This window comes from Heterodontus francisci, chromosome 10 (genome assembly GCF_036365525.1).
Source record: "Heterodontus francisci isolate sHetFra1 chromosome 10, sHetFra1.hap1, whole genome shotgun sequence".
Classification (NCBI taxonomy): Eukaryota; Metazoa; Chordata; class Chondrichthyes; order Heterodontiformes; family Heterodontidae; genus Heterodontus; species Heterodontus francisci.
In genome coordinates, this window is record NC_090380.1 from 714,804 (window position 1) to 728,807 (window position 14,004).

Consider the following 14,004-nt stretch of genomic DNA (forward strand, 5'->3'; position numbering starts at 1 on the left):
TCTGACCCTCTCTGAAACTCTCTGACACTCTCTGACGCTCTCTGACACTCTCTGAAACTCTGTGACACTCTTTGACACTCTCTGACACTCACTGACTCTCTCTGAAACTCTCTGACACTCTCTGAAACTCTCTGTAACTGTCTGACACTCTCTGACAATCTCTGACACTCTCTGAATCTCTCTGAATCACTCTGACACTATGTGACACTCTCTGAAACTCTCTGACACTCTCTGAAACTTTCTGACACTCTCTGAAACTCTCTGAAACTGTGTGACACTCTCTGAAACTCTCTGACACTCTCTGAAACTCCCTGAAACTCTCTGACACTCTCTGACACTCTCTGAAACTCTCTGACAATCTCTGGCACTCTCAGACACTCTATGAAGATCTCTGAAACTCTCTGGCACTATCTGACTCTTTCTGAACCTCTCGGACACTCTCTGACACACTCTGCAACTCTATGACACCATGTGATACTCTCTGACACTCTCTGAATCTCTCTGAAAAGCTCTGACACTCTGTGACACTCTGTGAAACTCTCTGAAAGTCCCTGACACTCTCTGACTCTCTCTGAAACTCTCTGACACTCACTGACTCTCTGCGAAACTCTCTGACACTCTCTGAAACTCTCTGAAACTGTCTGACACTCTCTGACAATCTCTGACACTCTCTGAATCTCTCTGAATCACTCTGACACTCTGTGACACTCTCTGAAACTTTCTGACACTCTCTGAAACTCTCTGAAGCTCTCTGAAACTCTCTGAAACTCTCTGACACTCTCTGACACTCTCTGAAACTCTCTGAAACTCTCTGACACTCTCTGACACTCTCTGACACTCTCTGACAATCTCTGGCACTCTCAGACACTCTACGACACTCTCTCAAGATCTCTGAAACTCTCTGACACTATCTGACTCTTTCTGAAACTCTCGGACACTCTCTGACACACTCTGCAACTCTATGACACTATGTGACACTCTCTGACACTCTCTGAATCTCTCTGAAAAGCTCTGACACTCAGTGACACTCTCTGAAACTCTCTGAAAGTCCCTGACACTCTCTGACACTCTCTGAAACTTTCTGACACTCTCTGACACTCTCTGAACATCTCTGAAACTCTCTGAAAATCTCGGACTCTCTCTGACACTCTGTGATACTCTCAGATACTCTCTGACTCTCTCAGACACACTCCGACACACTCAGAAACTCTCAGAAACTCTCTGGAACTCTCTGACACTCTCAGAAAGTCCCTGAAACACTCTGACACTCTCTGAAACTCACTGACACTATCTGACGCTCTCTGACACTCTCTGAAAATCTGTGACACACTTTGACAATCTCTGACACTCACTGACTCTCTCTGAAACTCTCTGACACTCACTGACACTCTGTGGCACTCACTGACACTCTCTGAAGATCTCTGAAACTCTCTGAAAATCTCTGACACTCTCTGAAACTCTGTGACACTCTCTGAAACACTCTGACACTCTCTGACACTCTCCGGCACACTCAGAAACTGTCAGACACTCTCAGGCACTCTCTGACACTCTCAGAAATTCTCTGAAACTCTCTGACACTCTCTGAAACCCTCTGACACTCTCTGACACTCTCTGACACTCTCTGAAACTCTTTGACACTCTTTGACACTCTCAGACACTGTCTGACTCTCTCTGAAGCTTTCTGAAACTCTCTGACACTCTGTGACACCCTCTGAAACGCTCTGAAACTCTCGGACACTCTCTGACAATCTCCGGCACACTCAGAAACTGTCAGACACTCTCAGGCACTCTCTGACACTCTCAGAAACTCTCAGAAGCTCACTGAAACTCTCTGACACTCTCTGACCCTCTCTGAAACTCTCAGACACTCTCAGACACTCTCTGACACTCTCTGACACTATCTGAGACTCTCTGAAACTCTCTGACACTCTCTGAAATTCTCTGAAACTCTCTGACACTCTCTGACACTCTCTGAAACTCTCTGACACTCTCTGACACTCTCAGACACTCTCTGACACTCTGTGACACTTTCTGAAACTCTCTGACACTATCTGACACTTTCTGAATCTCTCGGACACTCTCTGAATCTCTCTGAAACTCTCCGACTCTCTGTGACACTCTCTGAAACTTTCTGGCACTCTCTGACACTGTCTGAAGATCTCTGGCACTCTCTGAAAATCTCTGACACTCTCTGAAACTCTGTGACACTCTCTGAAAGACTCTGACACTCTCTGACACTCTCAGACACTCTCTGACACTCTCTGACACTTTCTGAAACGCTCTGACACTATCTGACTCTTTCTGAAACTCTCGGACACTCTCTGACACACTCTGCAACTCTATGACACTCTGTGACACTCTCTGACCCTCTCTGAATCTCTCTGAAAAGCTCTGACACTCTGTGACACTCGCTGAAACTCTCTGAAACTCCCTGACACTCTCTGAATCTCTCTGAAACTTTCTGACACTCTCTGACACTCTGAACATCTCTGAAACTCTCTGAAAATCTCTGACACTCTCTGACACTCTCTGAACATCTCTGAAACTCTCTGAAAATCTCTGACACTCTCTGACACTCTGTGACAATCTCAGATACTCTCTGACTCTCTCAGACACACTCCGACACACTCAGAAACTCTCAGAAACCCTCTGGAACTCTCTGACACTCTCAGAAAGTCTCTGAAACACTCTGACATTCTCTGAAACTGTCTGACACTCTCTGACGCTCTTTGACACTCTCTGAAACTCTGTGACACACTTTGACACTCTCTGACACTCACTGACTCTCTCTGAAACTCTCTGACGCTCACTGAAACTCTCTGACACTCTCTGACACTCTCTGAAACTCTCAGACACTCTCTGACACTCTCTGACACTATCTGAGACTCTCTGAAACTCTCTGACACTCTCTCAAATTCTCTGAAACTCACTGACACTCTCTGACACTCTCTGAAACTCTCTGACACTCTCTGAAACTCTCAGACACTCTCTGACACTCTGTGACACTTTCTGAAACTCTCTGACACTATCTGACACTTTCTGAATCTCTCGGACACTCTCTGAATCTCTCTGAAACTCTCCGACTCTCTGTGACACTCTCTGAAATTTTCTGGCACCCTCTGACACTCTCTGAAGATCTCTGGCACTCTCTGAAAATCTCTGACACTCTCTGAAACTCTGTGACACTCTCTGAAAGACTCTGACACACTCTGACACTCTCAGACACTCTCTGACACTCTCTGACACTTTCTGAAACTCTCTGACACTATCTGACTCTTTCTGAAACTCTCGGACACATCTCTGACACACTCTGCAACTCTGTGACACTCTGTGACACTCTTGACACTCTCTGAATCTCTCTGAAAAGCTCTGACACTCTGTGACACTCTCTGAAACTCTCTGAAACTCCCTGACACTCTCTGAAGCTCTCTGAAACTTTCTGACAATCTCTGACACTCTCTGAATATCTCTGAAACTCTCTGAAAATCTCTGACACTCACTGACACTCTGTGACACTCTAAGATACTCTCTGACTCTCTCAGACACACTCCGACACACTCAGAAACTCTCAGAAACTCTCTGGAAATCTCTGACACTCTCAGAAAGTCTCTGAAACTCTCTGACCCTCTCTAAACTCTCTGACACTCTCTGACGCTCTCTGACACTCTCTGAAAATCTGTGACACACTTTGACACTCTCGAACACTCACTGACTCTCTCTGGATCTCTCTGACACTCTCTGAAACTCTCTGAAATTCTCTGAAACTCTCTGACACTGTCTGAAACTCTCTGACACTATCTGACACTTTCTGAATCTCTCGGACACTCTCTGAATCTCTCTGAAACTCTCCGACACTCTGTGACACTCTCTGAAACTTTCTGGCACTCTCTGACACTCTCTGAAGATCTCTGAAACTCTCTGAAAATCTCTGACACTCTCTGAAACTCTCTGACACTCACTGACACTCTCTGAAGATCTCTGAAACTCTCTGAAAATCTCTGACACTCTCTGAAACTCTGTGACACTCTCTGAAACACTCTGACACTCTCTGACACTCTCCTGCACACTCAGAAACTGTCAGACACTCTCAGGCACTCTCTGACACTCTCAGAAATTCTCTGAAACTCTCTGACACTCTCTGAAACCCTCTGACACTCTCTGACACTCTCTGACACTCTCTGAAACTCTTTGACACTCTTTGACACTCTCAGACACTGTCTGACTCTCTCTGAAACGCTCTGAAACTCTCTGACACTCTCTGACACTCCCTGACACTCTCTGAAGCTTTCTGAAACTCTCTGACACTCTGTGACACCCTCTGAAACGCTCTGAATCTCTCGGACACTCTCTGAAACTTTCTGACACTCTCTGAAACTCTCTGAAACTCTTTGTAACTCTCTGACACTCTCAGAAACTCTCAGAAGCTCACTGAAACTCTCTGACACTCTCTGACACTCTCTGAAACTCTCAGACACTCTCAGACACTCTCTGACACTCTCTGAAATTCTCAGAAACTCTCTGACACTCTCTGACACTCTCTGAAACTCTCTGACACTCTCTGACACTCTCAGACACTCTCTGACACTCTGTGACACTTTCTGAAACTCTCTGACACTATCTGACACTTTCTGAATCTCTCGGACACTCTCTGAATCTCTCTGAAACTCTCCGACTCTCTGTGACACTGTCTGAAACTTTCTGGCACCCTCTGACACTCTCTGAAGATCTCTGGCACTCTCTGAAAATCTCTGACACTCTCTGAAACTCTGTGACACTCTCTGAAAGACTCTGACACTCTCTGACACTCTCAGACACTCTCTGACACTCTCTGACACTTTCTGAAACTCTCTGACATTTTCTGACTCTTTCTGAAACTCTCGGACACATCTCTGACACACTCTGCAACTCTATGACACTCTGTGACACTCTGTGACACTCTCTGAATCTCTCTGAAAAGCTCTGACACTCTGTGACACTCTCTGAAACTCTCTGAAACTCCCTGACACTCTCTGAAGCTCTCTGAAACTTTCTGACAATCTCTGACACTCTCTGAACAACTCTGAAACTCTCTGAAAATCTCTGACACTCTCTGACACTCTGTGACACTCTCAGATACTCTCTGACTCTCTCAGACACACTCCGACACACTCAGAAACTCTCAGAAACTCTCTGGAAATCTCTGACACTCTCAGAAAGTCTCTGACACTCTCTGACCCTCTCTGAAACTCTCTGACACTCTCTGACGCTCTCTGACACTCTCTGAAACTCTGTGACACTCTTTGACACTCTCTGACACTCACTGACTCTCTCTGAAACTCTCTGACACTCTCTGAAACTCTCTGAAACTGTCTGACACTCTCTGACAATCTCTGACACTCTCTGAATCTCTCTGAATCACTCTGACACTATGTGACACTCTCTGAAACTCTCTGACACTCTCTGAAACTTTCTGACACTCTCTGAAACTCTCTGAAACTGTGTGACACTCTCTGAAACTCTCTGACACTCTCTGACACTCTCTGAAACTCCCTGAAACTCTCTGACACTCTCTGACACTCTCTGAAACTCTCTGACAATCTCTGGCACTCTCAGACACTCTATGAAGATCTCTGAAACTCTCTGGCACTATCTGACTCTTTCTGAACCTCTCGGACACTCTCTGACACACTCTGCAACTCTATGACACCATGTGATACTCTCTGACACTCTCTGAATCTCTCTGAAAAGCTCTGACACTCTGTGACACTCTGTGAAACTCTCTGAAAGTCCCTGACACTCTCTGACTCTCTCTGAAACTCTCTGACACTCACTGACTCTCTGTGAAACTCTCTGACACTCTCTGAAACTCTCTGAAACTGTCTGACACTCTCTGACAATCTCTGACACTCTCTGAATCTCTCTGAATCACTCTGACACTCTGTGACACTCTCTGAAACTTTCTGACACTCTCTGAAACTCTCTGAAGCTCTCTGAATCTCTCTGAAAAGCTCTGACACTCTGTGACACTCTCTGAAACTCTCTGAAACTCCCTGACACTCTCTGAAGCTCTCTGAAACTTTCTGACAATCTCTGACACTCTCTGAACAACTCTGAAACTCTCTGAAAATCTCTGACACTCTCTGACACTCTGTGACACTCTCAGATACTCTCTGACTCTCTCAGACACACTCCGACACACTCAGAAACTCTCAGAAACTCTCTGGAAATCTCTGACACTCTCAGAAAGTCTCTGACACTCTCTGACCCTCTCTGAAACTCTCTGACACTCTCTGACGCTCTCTGACACTCTCTGAAACTCTGTGACACTCTTTGACACTCTCTGACACTCACTGACTCTCTCTGAAACTCTCTGACACTCTCTGAAACTCTCTGAAACTGTCTGACACTCTCTGACAATCTCTGACACTCTCTGAATCTCTCTGAATCACTCTGACACTATGTGACACTCTCTGAAACTCTCTGACACTCTCTGAAACTTTCTGACACTCTCTGAAACTCTCTGAAACTGTGTGACACTCTCTGAAACTCTCTGACACTCTCTGACACTCTCTGAAACTCCCTGAAACTCTCTGACACTCTCTGACACTCTCTGAAACTCTCTGACAATCTCTGGCACTCTCAGACACTCTATGAAGATCTCTGAAACTCTCTGGCACTATCTGACTCTTTCTGAACCTCTCGGACACTCTCTGACACACTCTGCAACTCTATGACACCATGTGATACTCTCTGACACTCTCTGAATCTCTCTGAAAAGCTCTGACACTCTGTGACACTCTGTGAAACTCTCTGAAAGTCCCTGACACTCTCTGACTCTCTCTGAAACTCTCTGACACTCACTGACTCTCTGTGAAACTCTCTGACACTCTCTGAAACTCTCTGAAACTGTCTGACACTCTCTGACAATCTCTGACACTCTCTGAATCTCTCTGAATCACTCTGACACTCTGTGACACTCTCTGAAACTTTCTGACACTCTCTGAAACTCTCTGAAGCTCTCTGAAACTCTCTGAAACTCTCTGACACTCTCTGACACTCTCTGAAACTCTCTGAAACTCTCTGACACTCTCTGACACTCTCTGACACTCTCTGACAATCTCTGGCACTCTCAGACACTCTACGACACTCTCTCAAGATCTCTGAAACTCTCTGACACTATCTGACTCTTTCTGAAACTCTCGGACACTCTCTGACACACTCTGCAACTCTATGACACTATGTGACACTCTCTGACACTCTCTGAATCTCTCTGAAAAGCTCTGACACTCAGTGACACTCTCTGAAACTCTCTGAAAGTCCCTGACACTCTCTGACACTCTCTGAAACTTTCTGACACTCTCTGACACTCTCTGAACATCTCTGAAACTCTCTGAAAATCTCGGACTCTCTCTGACACTCTGTGATACTCTCAGATACTCTCTGACTCTCTCAGACACACTCCGACACACTCAGAAACTCTCAGAAACTCTCTGGAACTCTCTGACACTCTCAGAAAGTCCCTGAAACACTCTGACACTCTCTGAAACTCACTGACACTATCTGACGCTCTCTGACACTCTCTGAAAATCTGTGACACACTTTGACAATCTCTGACACTCACTGACTCTCTCTGAAACTCTCTGACACTCACTGACACTCTGTGGCACTCACCTCTCTGAAGATCTCTGAAACTCTCTGAAAATCTCTGACACTCTCTGAAACTCTGTGACACTCTCTGAAACACTCTGACACTCTCTGACACTCTCCGGCACACTCAGAAACTGTCAGACACTCTCAGGCACTCTCTGACACTCTCAGAAATTCTCTGAAACTCTCTGACACTCTCTGAAACCCTCTGACACTCTCTGACACTCTCTGACACTCTCTGAAACTCTTTGACACTCTTTGACACTCTCAGACACTGTCTGACTCTCTCTGAAGCTTTCTGAAACTCTCTGACACTCTGTGACACCCTCTGAAACGCTCTGAAACTCTCGGACACTCTCTGACACTCTCCGGCACACTCAGAAACTGTCAGACACTCTCAGGCACTCTCTGACACTCTCAGAAACTCTCAGAAGCTCACTGAAACTCTCTGACACTCTCTGACACTCTCTGAAACTCTCAGACACTCTCAGACACTCTCTGACACTCTCTGACACTATCTGAGACTCTCTGAAACTCTCTGACACTCTCTGAAATTCTCTGAAACTCTCTGACACTCTCTGACACTCTCTGAAACTCTCTGACACTCTCTGACACTCTCAGACACTCTCTGACACTCTGTGACACTTTCTGAAACTCTCTGACACTATCTGACACTTTCTGAATCTCTCGGACACTCTCTGAATCTCTCTGAAACTCTCCGACTCTCTGTGACACTCTCTGAAACTTTCTGGCACTCTCTGACACTGTCTGAAGATCTCTGGCACTCTCTGAAAATCTCTGACACTCTCTGAAACTCTGTGACACTCTCTGAAAGACTCTGACACTCTCTGACACTCTCAGACACTCTCTGACACTCTCTGACACTTTCTGAAACGCTCTGACACTATCTGACTCTTTCTGAAACTCTCGGACACTCTCTGACACACTCTGCAACTCTATGACACTCTGTGACACTCTCTGACCCTCTCTGAATCTCTCTGAAAAGCTCTGACACTCTGTGACACTCTCTGAAACTCTCTGAAACTCCCTGACACTCTCTGAATCTCTCTGAAACTTTCTGACACTCTCTGACACTCTGAACATCTCTGAAACTCTCTGAAAATCTCTGACACTCTCTGACACTCTCTGAACATCTCTGAAACTCTCTGAAAATCTCTGACACTCTCTGACACTCTGTGACACTCTCAGATACTCTCTGACTCTCTCAGACACACTCCGACACACTCAGAAACCCTCTGGAACTCTCTGACACTCTCAGAAAGTCTCTGAAACACTCTGACATTCTCTGAAACTGTCTGACACTCTCTGACGCTCTCTGACACTCTCTGAAACTCTGTGACACACTTTGACACTCTCTGACACTCACTGACTCTCTCTGAAACTCTCTGACGCTCACTGAAACTCTCTGACACTCTCTGACACTCTCTGAAACTCTCAGACACTCTCTGACACTCTCTGACACTATCTGAGACTCTCTGAAACTCTCTGACACTCTCTCAAATTCTCTGAAACTCACTGACACTCTCTGACACTCTCTGAAACTCTCTGACACTCTCTGAAACTCTCAGACACTCTCTGACACTCTGTGACACTTTCTGAAACTCTCTGACACTATCTGACACTTTCTGAATCTCTCGGACACTCTCTGAATCTCTCTGAAACTCTCCGACTCTCTGTGACACTCTCTGAAACTTTCTGGCACCCTCTGACACTCTCTGAAGATCTCTGGCACTCTCTGAAAATCTCTGACACTCTCTGAAACTCTGTGACACTCTCTGAAAGACTCTGACACACTCTGACACTCTCAGACACTCTCTGACACTCTCTGACACTTTCTGAAACTCTCTGACACTATCTGACTCTTTCTGAAACTCTCGGACAGATCTCTGACACACTCTGCAACTCTGTGACACTCTGTGATACTCTTGACACTCTCTGAATCTCTCTGAAAAGCTCTGACACTCTGTGACACTCTCTGAAACTCTCTGAAACTCCCTGACACTCTCTGAAGCTCTCTGAAACTTTCTGACAATCTCTGACACTCTCTGAATATCTCTGAAACTCTCTGAAAATCTCTGACACTCACTGACACTCTGTGACACTCTCAGATACTCTCTGACTCTCTCAGACACACTCCGACACACTCAGAAACTCTCAGAAACTCTCTGGAAATCTCTGACACTCTCAGAAAGTCTCTGAAACTCTCTGACCCTCTCTGAAACTCTCTGACACTCTCTGACGCTCTCTGACACTCTCTGAAACTCTGTGACACTCTTTGACACTCTCTGACACTCACTGACTCTCTCTGAAACTCTCTGACACTCTCTGAAACTCTCTGAAACTGTCTGACACTATGTGACAATCTCTGACACTCTCTGAATCTCTCTGAATCACTCTGACACTATGTGACACTCTCTGAAACTCTCTGACACTCTCTGAAACTTTCTGACATTCTCTGAAACTCTCTGAAACTCTGTGACACTCTCTGAAACTCTCTGACACTCTCTGACACTCTCTGAAACTCCCTGAGATTCTCTGACACTCTCTGACACTCTCTGAAACTCTCTGACAATCTCTGGCACTCTCAGACACTCTCAGACACTCTCTGAAGATCTCTGAAACTCTCTGACACTATCTGACTCTTTCTGAACCTCTCGGACACTCTCTGACACACTCTGCAACTCTATGACACTCTGTGACACTCTCTGAAACTCTCTGAAAGTCCCTGACACTCTGACTCTCTCTGAAACTCTCTGACACCCACTGACTCTCTCTGAAACTCTCTGACACTCTCTGAAACTCTCTGAAACTGTCTGACACACTCTGACAATCTCTGACACTATCTGATTCTCTCTGAATCACTCTGACACTCTGTGACACTCTCTGAAACTCTCTGACACTCTCTGAAACTTTCTGACACTCTCTGAAACTCTCTGACAATCTCTGGCACTCTCAGACACTCTACGACACTCTCTCAAGATCTCTGAAACTCTCTGACACTATCTGACTCTTTCTGAAACTCTCGGACACTCTCTGACACACTCTGCAACTCTATGACACGATGTGACACTCTCTGACATTCTCTGAATCTCTCTGAAAAGCTCTGACACTCTCTGACACTCTCTGAAACTCTTTGACACTCTTTGACACCCTCAGACACTGTCTGACTCTCTCTGAAACTCTGTGAAACTCTCTGACACTCTCTGACACTCCCTGACACTCTCTGAAGCTTTCTGAAACTCTCTGACACTCTGTGACACCCTCTGATACTCTCTGAAACTCTCGGACACTCTGTGAATCTTTCTGACACTCTCTGAAACTCTCTGAAACTCTTTGTAACTCTCTGACACTCTCAGAAACTCTCAGACACTCTCAGAAACTCTCTGACACTCTCTGACACTATCTGAAACTCTCAGACACTCTCAGACACTCTCTGACACTCTCTGACACTATCTGAGACTCTCTGAAACTCTCTGAAGATCTGTGACAACTTTGACACTCTCTGACACTCACTGACTCTCTCTGAAACTCTCTGACACTCTCTGACACTCTCTGAAACTCTCTGAAACTTTCTGACACTCTCTGACACTCTCTGAAACTCTCTGACAATCTCTGACACTCTCAGACACTCTCTGACACTCTCTGACACTGTCTGAAACTCTCTGACACTATCTGACACTTTCTGAATCTCTCGGACACTCTCTGAATCTCTCTGAAACTCTCCGACACTCTGTGACACTCTCTGAAACTTTCTGGCACTCTCTGACACTCTCTGAAGATCTCTGAAACTCTCTGAAAAACTCTGACACTCTCTGAAACTCTCTGACACTCACTGAAACTCTGTGGCAGTCACTGACACTCTCTGAAGATCTCTGAAACTCTCTGAAACACTCTGACACTCTCTGACACTCTCCGGCACACTCAGAAACTGTCAGACACTCTCAGGCACTCTCTGACACTCTCAGAAATTCTCTGAAACTCTATGACACTCTCTGAAACCCTCTGAGACTCTCTGACACTCTCTGACACTCTCTGAAACTATTTGACACTCTTTGACAATCTCAGACACTGTCTGACTCTCTCCGAAACGCTCTGAAACTCTCTGACACTCTCTGACACTCCCTGACACTCTCTGAAGCTTTCTGAAACTCTCTGACACTCTGTGACACCCTCTGAAACGCTCTGAAACTCTCGGACACTCTCTGAAACTTTCTGACACTCTCTGAAACTCTCTGAAACTCTTTGTAATTCTCTGACACTCTCAGAAACTCTCAGAAGCTCACTGAAACTTTCTGACATTCTCTGAAACTCTCAGACACTCTCAGACACTCTGACAATATCTGAGACTCTCTGAAACTCTCTGACACTCACTGAAATTCTCTGAAACTCTCTGACACTCTCTGACACTCTCTGAAACTCTCTGACACTCTCTGACACTCTCAGACACTCTCTGACACTCTGTGACACTTTCTGAAACTCTCTGACACTATCTGACACTTTCTGAATCTCTCGGACACTCTCTGAATCTCTCTGAAACTCTCCGACTCTCTGTGACACTCTCTGAAACTTTCTGGCACTCTCTGACACTCTCTGAAGATCTCTGACACACTCTGCAACTCTGTGACACTCTGTGACACTCTTGACACTCTCTGAATCTCTCTGAAAAGCTCTGACACTCTCTGACACTCTCTGAAACTCTCTGAAACTCCCTGACACTCTCTGAAGCTCTCTGAAACTTTCTGACAATCTCTGACACTCTCTGAATATCTCTGAAACTCTCTGAAAATCTCTGACACTCTCTGACACTCTGTGACACTCTCAGATACTCTCTGACTCTCTCAGACACACTCCGACACACTCAGAAACTCTCAGAAACTCTCTGGAAATCTCTGACACTCTCAGAAAGTCTCTGAAACTCTCTGACCCTCTCTGAAACTCTCTGACACTCTCTGACGCTCTCTGACACTCTCTGAAACTCTGTGACACTCTTTGACACTCTCTGACACTCACTGACTCTCTCTGAAACTCTCTGACACTCTCTGAAACTCTCTGAAACTGTCTGACACTCTCTGACAATCTCTGACACTCTCTGAATCTCTCTGAATCACTCTGACACTATGTGACATTCTCTGAAACTCTCTGACACTCTCTGAAACTTTCTGACACTCTCTGAAACTCTCTGAAACTCTGTGAAACTCTCTGAAACTCTCTGACACTCTCTGACACTCTCTGAAACTCCCTGAGACTCTCTGACACTCTGTGACACTCTCTGAAACTCTCTGACAATCTCTGGCACTCTCAGACACTCTCAGACACTCTCTGAAGATCTCTGAAACTCTCTGACACTATCTGACTCTTTCTGAACCTCTCGGATACTCTCTGACACACTCTGCAACTCTATGACACTCTGTGACACTCTCTGAAACTCTCTGAAATTCCCTGACACTCTCTGACTTTCTCTGAAACTCTCTGACACCCACTGACTCTCTCTGAAACTCTCTGACACTCTCTGAAACTCTCTGAAACTGTCTGACACTCTCTGACAATCTCTGACACTCTCTGAATCTCTCTGAATCACTCTGACACTCTGTGACACTCTCTGAAACTCTCTGACACTCTCTGAAACTTTCTGACACTCTCTGAAACTCACTGAAGCTCTCTGAAACTCTCTGAAACTCTCTGACACTCTCTGACACCCACTGACTCTCTCTGAAACTCTCTGACACTCTCTGAAACTCTCTGAAACTGTCTGACACTCTCTGACAATCTCTGACACTCTCTGAATCTCTCTGAATCACTCTGACACTCTGTGACACTCTCTGAAACTCTCTGACACTCTCTGAAACTTTCTGACACTCTCTGAAACTCTCTGAAGCTCTCTGAAACTCTCTGAAACTCTCTGACACTCTCTGACACTCTCTGAAACTCTCTGAAACTCTCTGACACTCTGTGACACTCTCTGAAACTCTCTGACAATCTCTGGCACTCTCAGACACTCTACGACACTCTCTCAAGATCTCTGAAACTCTCTGACACTATCTGACTCTTTCTGAAACTCTCTGACACTCTCTGACACACTCTGCAACTCTATGACACGATGTGACACTCTCTGACACTCTCTGAATCTCTCTGAAAAGCTCTGACACTCTCTGACACTCTCTGAAACTCTTTGACACTCTTTGACACCCTCAGACACTGTCTGACTCTCTCTGAAACTCTGTGAAACTCTCTGACACTCTCTGACACTCCCTGACAATCTCTGAAGCTTTCTGAAACTCTCTGACACTCTGTGACACCCTCTGAAACTCTCTGAAACTCTCGGACACTCTGTGAAACTTGCTGACACTCTCTGACACT